The sequence below is a fragment of the Danio rerio genome, chromosome 1 (assembly GCF_052040795.2).
Source record: "Danio rerio strain M-AB ecotype USA chromosome 1, GRCz13ab, whole genome shotgun sequence".
Classification (NCBI taxonomy): Eukaryota; Metazoa; Chordata; class Actinopteri; order Cypriniformes; family Danionidae; genus Danio; species Danio rerio.
Window position 1 is genome coordinate 24,769,631 of NC_141021.1, and position 9,558 is coordinate 24,779,188.

The window sequence follows — 9,558 nt, forward strand, 5'->3', positions numbered from 1 at the left end:
GAACAGACTTAGTTGCAAAGACTTTGTAAATGAATTGGGCCAGTTATGCTTCTGATTTCAATCATGTTAAGATTCCTAATGTAAAATTATTTAATCATGGATTAAAGTAAAGCCCATAGCAAACATTACATTGACACAGTTTAATAACATTTACATTTATATTTAGTCATTTTGCAGAGGCTTTTATCCAAAGCGACTTACAAATGAGGACGAGGAAGCAATATACACAACTATAAGAGCAACAACAAATAAGTGCTATAGGCAAGTTTCAGGTCTGTAAAGTCTAAGGAAAGTATTATTTTTTAAATTTTTTTTAAAGTATGGTTCAAATACAAATTATATGATAACATCATTTTAGAAGTTAAATAAATAAATAAAATAAACAAATAATTAAATAATAGTTAAAATAAATAAATAAACAAATAAATAATCAAACCCCACCACCTCCAATAGCCATTTAACCTACTCCACTTTAAAGAGGTATTTTTAGGATCACCAGCCAAGCCATGCTCAATATCCTTAGCCCTCCACTATCCTGTGGGGAAATGAACGTCTACCAAAACATTTTTAAAACATTATTTGTCTGTCGATTCCTCACCTCGCTAGAGAACTGCGTTCTCACCACTAATTTTTTCTGATTTTCTCATTTCAGGTCTAACCTATGGATTCCACCCGGGCATCTCAGCTCTCCCTTCCTGTCCTAATATTCAATCAGCAAAAATTGTCGATCATCTTATTTAAAAAGAGATCGACAACCACTTTATGATTGGACCATTCTCTCCCCCACCACTCAAGGTTTCATGCATTTGTCCCATAAGAAGTGCAACTCGCAAATTCTACAACAATGGTTTCTTTTTAACAATTGCAAAATTTCCCATCTTATCCAACTTTAGATGATGTTCTAATCACCCCCCCCCCCCCCCCCCCCCCCACACACACACATTGCCTCCAGCCAAACACCTAGAGATCAACCAAAAGGTTTTCGCCAATCTAGGTATTCTGCTTGCAGAAGGCTGGACCCAATACATTTATCGAAATTCTAGGCATCAACTTGGATTCGCACAAATTCCAAGCTTCTCTTCCTAAAGAGAAAATTGGCTGAATAATTTCTCTTTCGCTTATATTATAAGAAAGAGCCTTGAATTAAACACGTACTGTTATCTATCCTCGGCCACCTAAAATTCATATTGCAAATTTACCTCAAACTTGCCTACTCCAGCTCCCTACCACAAGTCACGATTTAAAAGGCACAATTTTTCTCTCAAAACCCACCCACAATGAACTCCGCTTATGGATTGCTTCCTTAAGCTATGGAACGGCTGTTCCTTCGTCTGCAGAGATTGTTTGCACCCCCATTAGATATTCGCCTATTTACTGGTGCTACCCCATCAGTTGGATTCGAAGGGTACTCAGAGGCCACTGGTTTGCCACCACATGGTCCCCTCAATCGATTTCCACTCTAGAAAACCATTGTTCATCAGCTTTCTTCAAACTGTACCCAATAGTCGCTGCCGCCATACTATGGGGAGACGAATGGTCCACCTCTAGAATTCTCATTCATTGTGATGAGGAAGACACAGCATAATGCATGAGACCCTCACTCCAATCCACCATAGCAGATCTAATTTTGTGTGATGAGGAAAGAAAGGGTTTCCTCATCCGGCAAAGTAAGATAGATGAATTTGACAAAGAACATTTCATTTACATCTTTAACATTCCTGCCCTCACCCACCCCCTCCAAACTCTCTAGCATCCCTACACTTAAGGAGATCACAAGAAACAAACCCCCTAGTCCCCCTTTTTTACTGACGACGCTAATCGTCCAGTATTACGTCTCTGGTTCCAGAAACACCTCAAAGTTGTCTGCCTCTCAGGATTTCCTCCTGAACCATTCTCCAGCCATTCATTCAGAATTGGCATTATTAAAAGGCTTTCCCAGCACCATATCCAGACCCTCGGTCATTGGTTCTCTGAAGCCTTTCAAATCCTACATTTGCCTCAGTCTTTTCATCCCAAATAACCCAAGTTGTTTCTTTTAAACCTCTCAGCCCAATCTTGGCCACCCCTTTATTCTCTAGCCAAAGCCATCTATCTGTCCATCTCTAGCAAAGCCCCTCACGGCTTAGACTCCCGCAGGAGTAAATATGAGCTTAGGCTCTCGCAGAGCCTAACCTAACCCTTAACTTTCTGTTCCCCCTGCCAGCATTGAGTGCTTCTGCTGTTCCCTCCTAGTTCTTTACTCCCCGCCTTTGACTCTCATGTAACCTCCTTGCTACATCAGCATCACCCTAAGCTCAGATTCACGCAGGGGTCAACACAAGCTTTGGCTATCCCAAGAGCCTCCCCTTTCACCCTCTCTTTTCTGTTACCCCCGCCAGCGTTGAGTACTTCCGCTGTTTCCTCCTAGCTCTTTACGCCTTGCCTTTGGCCCTCTCATAACCTTCTTGCTCTATCTGCATCACCCTAAGCTCAGACTCCCGCAGGGGTCAACACGAGCTTTGGCTCTCATAAGAACCTCACCTATCAACCTCTCCTTTCTGTTTCCCCTGCCAGCGATGAGCGCTTCTGCTGTTCCCTCCAAGCTCTTTACTCCTTGCCTTGACTCTCAGCTAACCATTTTGCTCCATCTTAGCATCACCCTAAGCTCAGACCCCCACAGGGGTCAACACAGGCTTCGGCTCTTGCAAGAGCCTCACCTATCATCCTCACCTTCCTGTTTCCACTGCCAGCATTGAGTGCTTATGCTGCATCAGTCACTACATATATCCTCATTTCCTTTCTACAACTATCTTCGTCTGGAAGAAACCCCCCTCCTCCTCTTCTTCCTCCTTTTTCCAGAATGGGCGGCACGGTGGCTCAGTGACTAGCACTGTTGGCTCACAGCAAGAATACCAATGGTGTTGGGTCCTCGCTGAGCCATCTGGTATTTCTGTGTGGAGTTTGCATGTTCTCCCCGTGTCCGTGTGGATTTCCCCCGGGTTCCCCGGTTTCCTCCCACCATCCAAATGTGCTCTATATTATAGATAAAATAAGCCTAAACCTTTTTTTATAATGTCTTGCTCTCAGGAAGTTCACCTTGGCCTCAGCAGCGGGGGAGTTTGAGATAGACCTGAGCTCAATCTCCACTCGCCCTGCAAAAGGGGGGGCCCTGGGCTCGAGGATCCCTTGAGCTTAGGGCTCTCTCCCGGGACAGCATGCCAAACAAGCTATGTATAAATCATGAGCTAAGTGTAAACTCTTGAAATAGCCTTTAAAACGCGCACAAGGCGATGGAGGTGCACTTAACTCACAAGGGAGAAAAGTGGGTGACGTTAACCATTTATTTAAACACAACTCTCTTGAGCTCTAAATGGAAGAAACACATAAGCAATCTGCTGTTAAATTAATTTTAGCAGAGATGCAACTCCCAGTCATTTTCACATTAGTTATTTGGAAAGATGTAGCCTAAAAATGTATTAATAAAAATAAATAGTTCACTGCACAGTCCCACAGTAGGCTACACTATAAATAATATTTAAATTTATTCATTAATATTATTATTAATATTATTACAATTAAGCTAAAATTGACAAAACGCACAACCCTTTGAATGTTTGCTTTCATTTTGCTAAAAAGCGCACTTTTACAGTTGTGAAGAGAAACATCCCATTATGCAACAGCAGTCAAGGTATAACACTTAATGAATGCCTTTTGCGTTTAAAAATGATCGGCCTGCGACGTCAAGTTTGCAGTGTTATGAATGGAATAGGTATATATTGCTTAAGTGGATTTGCTGTGGATCAACCGAGAAACCTCTCACATGCTGCAGGTAGGCTGAATGATAATCTTTTAAAAATATGTAATTTATAGGCTATACTGCTATATGCTCATGCAAAATTTAACAACATAAAATATATTGTAGATCTATTTTAAGAGCTAAAATACAGTTAGCATATCGAGTTTGTTTTGACTTGTAGCTCGGCCCTAAAATGAAAATAACCTGAAAACAAGTTATGAAAATAGGCTTAATAGATAAATAAAATGACGGGTAGGCCTAGTAACCTAATGGTTTGTGATGGTTTACAAATGACAACTAGACAATATCACAAAAAAAAAACACACTTATGATAGCCTAAGATAAATTTTATTTTTACATTTTAAAATTATGAAAAAAGTTATATAGCCTGAGTTGCGTGTTATCAGTGCCAAAATGTAAGCAATTTTCACGGTAATAACTCTGAATTTTGGTATCTTTTTTAGGTATTTTTTGGCTACACTAATGCCTTAAAATGTAACTAAGTAATTGTTTTAAATGACATTAGATTGTAACATTTTGCTTTTTCCTAACACTGATGTTGGTTAGGTAATAGGCTACGTGAAGCACGATGACTCGGTTGTGCTGATTTCACTATTTATTTACCAGTTATATGAATAGTCTGATCGTGGGTCAGCTTGCATGTGTGGGCATAATTTGACGTCTTTACCTAAATCTTTAAACATTCATTGGCCTGTTATTTGAAATAAAACGGAAATAAATAAGGAGAATAACATATGATATAAAGCACTCGTTTGAGACTGAAGCCATGATCCATCTGCATTAATAAGCGGTATGCATTATTGCATTATTAATAAAATTAGTAATAGCGAAACTGTAATAGTAACATTATTAGTACTATTAAAACGTATATTACTGCCTTAGGTCAGTAACTTAGGCAGTAATGCAAAGTATTAATAAATGTGAATAAATAGCCTAAATGAAAGGAACAAGAGAGATGAAAATCAGACACCAGGTCTAGTGCCCAGGTCTTACAGCCAGATGTTGGTTGATGCGCTCCTCACATTCCACTTCATTTTTTTTTAGATAACCTTGTATCTGGCATACCTGTTAATGGTATCTCTTATCGGTACAATGTAAAGATTGCTGCCATCATTCAGCAGAATACAGTGGGGGTGAATGTAATAAGGTTAGGTTTTTCATTGTGAATTTTCCTGAATTATGCAGCAGTTATGTGTATTTTATGATGTAAGGGTGCCCTCATGTGGTTCATTTGGGGTACTGCAGACATACAAGTTAGACAGGAAGTGACGTAACACATCAGATCCTGTGAGTAGGTGTTTTTCATGCTGTCTTAATTTATCAATATGAACTTAAAAAAGTAGCGATTTCGCACATTTAGTTTATAATTCGGTTTTATTATCATTGAGCATTCATTGTGACTTGTAACATGTAGTTTTTGTTTTGTAGCTTATTCTCTTAATGAGTTATAGGTGTGTTTTGAGAATAAACCAATCAGAGTCTCATCTCCCATTTCCTTTAAGAGTCAGTTGCGTTGCACCATGGTGCATTTGCTATTTACATGGCGGACTTTGTAAGTGGAACATAGATAACAGTTAAACAGACCATTTACAGTGCGAGAATGAGAAATGAGCCTCCTCATTCTTTACCTTCACTTTCACTCTCATGGATAGGGAAACGTGTTGTACGCATAGACATCCATTAGCCTATAATTTTGTTTGTTAAGCATAAAGATTTGTTTTAAATCTCTTTCTAAATTCAGTTCTTATTTTCAGCAAATGAATAAATGAACAATAATAATAAAGTGTGCTCAAAAAACTTTTATCCAAGTTTTATCCAAATACACATGCTATGCCTCATTTAGTCTAAAACCTGACAGGTGGGCAAATCTAAGCTTGTTTTTAATAAAACAAATATAAATATGCATATAATAAATAATACTGCTATTAATAATTATGCCGCCCTTAGTCACAACGCAAAGGCTGAGGCAGAGGTCAGGTTAGACATTTTCCGTCATTTTGACGGAGAGGTTTGTAAAAATTTCATCATAACCTATTATTGACCGTCAATTAATTTGCATAATTTGCATTTTTCTAATCGCTTTTTTCATTCATTTTAATGATGAACTTGCACGACGAGCATATAGGCTAAATTATTCATTTATTTATTCGACAAATGAACAATAACCCATATCTGCCTTACCTCATATCGTCCTCCTGCGTCGACCTGAACCGGGTGCTTGCCTGTGCGTAATCAAACGCATCAAGAGAAACTGATGCAGAGGCAATTGTCATTAAATTCTGTGTCTTTGCCTCGCTACAAATTACAATAGATCATCCTCAGCATAATCCGTCAAAATGATGGATCACCTTCAGATTTTTTCGTCACTGCTGAAAAAAATCTGTCAATGACGGAAAATATTCAATTAACGCGACCTCTGGGCTGAGGTTCCTTTTTTCAGAGATGTTTAATGCACTTATCGACACAGATGCTGACATCAACACAGTAGAACTGAATAAATTAATACAATAACAACATCAGACACATTCACATACATAAGAATTAAGCATACAACCTTAAAGGGTACATAGTTTACCCCTTATTTTATGATTTAATATTAATATTATGGTTCTTCTGAGTGTGCCAGTTTAGGTTCAGTTCAAAACACAATTCAGAAGTTTTTATTATAATGTGTAAAAAGTGTTATTTTGGGGGCGTGTACACAGCTCGCTATTTTAGGGGTGTGTTGCTTCACATGAATATTTGTTTCAAATTCCCGCCCAACGTAACAAGGGGGTGGAGCCAAGAGCTCCCCCACTCTGTGTTTGGCAACAAACAGGCAGACAGAGAGAAGCAAGCAGCATGAATGAGAGGATCAGCATTCAGCCGTACATGTATGACTCGGACACAGACCAAGCAGAGAGTACAAAATCATTTGTGTCTTTGTATAGTTTTACAGCCAACTGTGTGCTAGTTTAAAGGTCTGAGCTTGTACACCAAGACTAATAACTAGGGATTTAACGGTATTGTTAATAGCAATTAGCAATAGCAATTTTTTTTTTATATTACCGTAGTCACATGACTAGCACACTGTTCAGATTGATGCAGACATTGACTAGTACCGCAAAGAGACCTCTATCTCACTCATGGCTTGTCCTCTCAAGTGGTGGAAAGACAATGCACAACGTTACCCACTGCTGTCAACCTGGGCCAAGTCATATCTCTGTCCCAGAAACCTCAGTCCCAAATGAGAGGTTTTTTTTCTGTTGCAGGGGACATTGTAAAAGCCCAGAGATACCAGCTTTTACCAGATTATAGTTATATGATAATTTTACTTAAAACCCATCTCTATCTAAGTGAGTGAGTGAGTGATTAAATGTTGAATGTGATGAGTTTTCAACAATACTAAATTGAAACTTTATTTTTTTTACATGGTTTAATAATTTTTTGTTATTAAAATTGAAAAATTGAAGTTCCTGTTTCAAAGCTTACAGATAGATGGCTAATTTATTTGTCATTGACACTTTTGGCACTTTTTTTGGGGTATTTTCATGAGTTTTGTTTTTCCTGTAAATGATTCAATAAATACCGTACCGTGCCATTCATACCGAGGTATTACCATACCGTGAAATTCTGATACCGTTACATCCCTACTAATAACCAATTAATAAGAACTAATAACTGAATTAACTTTGACTGAGGCACCGGTTGACCTGCTTAGACATGGACATTTGCATGTTCAGATGGCGCTCTGTGGTGTGGCAGAAACATGAAGTGTCCCAAATCCTGGCTGGGTGCCACAGACAGCCACCGACTTGAAGCGCCATTGTGTGTACCCTGATAGAAACCTATGTTTAGAATTCTAAAATGCATGGCGCTGCGTGGCGCGACGCTGTGTGTCACCGAGCGGCACTTCTGGTTTGCGACCTGCAGGCAAGTTTGCTATTTTATTTCCAATGGAGCAACACTCATGTGAGTCAAAGATGCTTGCACTTTACAGCTGCACCTTGTTAAGATCACACTCACAGGGAGCTTCTGTGACCTCGAGAAATGCAAACACCTAAGGTTTAAGATAGACGCAATGAAAAGTACATTAGTTTCCAAACCTACCTACAAACAAAGTTAAAAACAATAATTCCGATTAGAGCGATCATGTGGTGAATGCTGATCTTGTGTTGAGCCCAATGAGCCTTACATCTAAAAATAGAGCAAAGGTGTTCCTTTTGTGACATTGCTTTGACTCACACGCTGAAAATGGCGGACGTGAAACGACAAACTGAGGATTAGGTGATGCGTGCCTGTCAGTCAATATTTGTGGCGGGGGAACGCACTCCTATGTCAAGTTGCAGTCAATCTAAAAACCGCTTTACTGGGTCTACCATTTTTATGTTGTTAAATTGAAAATAAAAGAACTGGGTGTGTTTATATCACCCAAACATGACAGTCTACACACTATACTTACACACATGTCTGTTCAAACAGCTTGAAAAGTAGATTTTCCACCATAAATGCCCTTTAAAGTCATTAATGAACAAAAATTCATTCACATACCACTTTGCCTGCTTGTAAACTAAGAGAGGAGGGGTACATCCTTTGATTTCTTGATTATATCACTTTTTAACTCACAAAAAACATCCTTAAATCTTGCTGTTACTTTCCTGTTTCACTTTTATGCGAGTGCCCAACCCAGAAGTAGTATTTTTGCTGGGCAAGATGGGAATGAAATTAAAATATGTCCAAAACCTTTAGAATGAAAAGATTTTGCTCAAATAAACCATAGATCAGTAAATAAATCAACAATAAGCATTTTAAAATTATCAAAAATTATACATATTAAGCTAATCACAAGTTATTGAAGTAAACGTTTAACGTTTAAAGTACATAAGTGCCATCTAGTGGAAATAAAATATCACTGCTTTGACAGCAGTTACACTCCCACCATCACACTATGTGGGATCATTACATTACTAAGTTATGCATATTAAAGAATTTTAGTGAACCTTTGCACAAGTTAGGTTTACACAAAGTAATTTCCCTCTGTTTAACTCCCTAATCATCTTTAACAATGATTACTGTTTTGTGTATCGGTCTTTCTAAATAAACTGGCTTACTTGTGCGTGCACCTTTACTATCGAGTGTTGCATTACTGACAAGTAGCTTAAAGGGCCATGAAACCCCCTTGTTTCAGCAGGGTGTTTTCACACCTCTATTTTGGAAAAAGCCAGAAAAGTGGGCGTGTCCAGCTCTGTTTAGGGGGGAGTGTCGGAGGAACTAAAGTGGGAGGGTGTGGGAGTGTCTATTTGGGCACGCGCCAGTTTCAGAGTCAAAATAAACACACAGGAGAAAGTGATGGTGTTTAACCTACATGGACATCTGTAGTCGAATTATTTGCCAAATTATTAAATGTTGGACTTTAACAGCAGTTTGGCTCTTTCATTCAGGGAATTCATTCATGCCCCTCGCGACAAACGAGATATTTGATTCGAGGATCTGCTCTAAGCGTGTATTTTTCATGCAATGTTTGATACCGCACGGTGAATGAGAGAAAAAAAACCTCCGCATTTCCCGGAAACTTAGATGCACACGGCAGGTAGCGTCAACGTGGCGTCTCTGTCGTGTAAACACGGTGACAATAATGAATATTAATGAAGTTGCACAATAGAGCGCGCTGATTGGTTTGAACCAAGCTTTACTCATGCATTAATGCAGCAGGCTGTAAGACGTAATAAGACACACTCTGGCACAGACGTCCAGTCTGCACGCTGGAATACAATGCTATTATG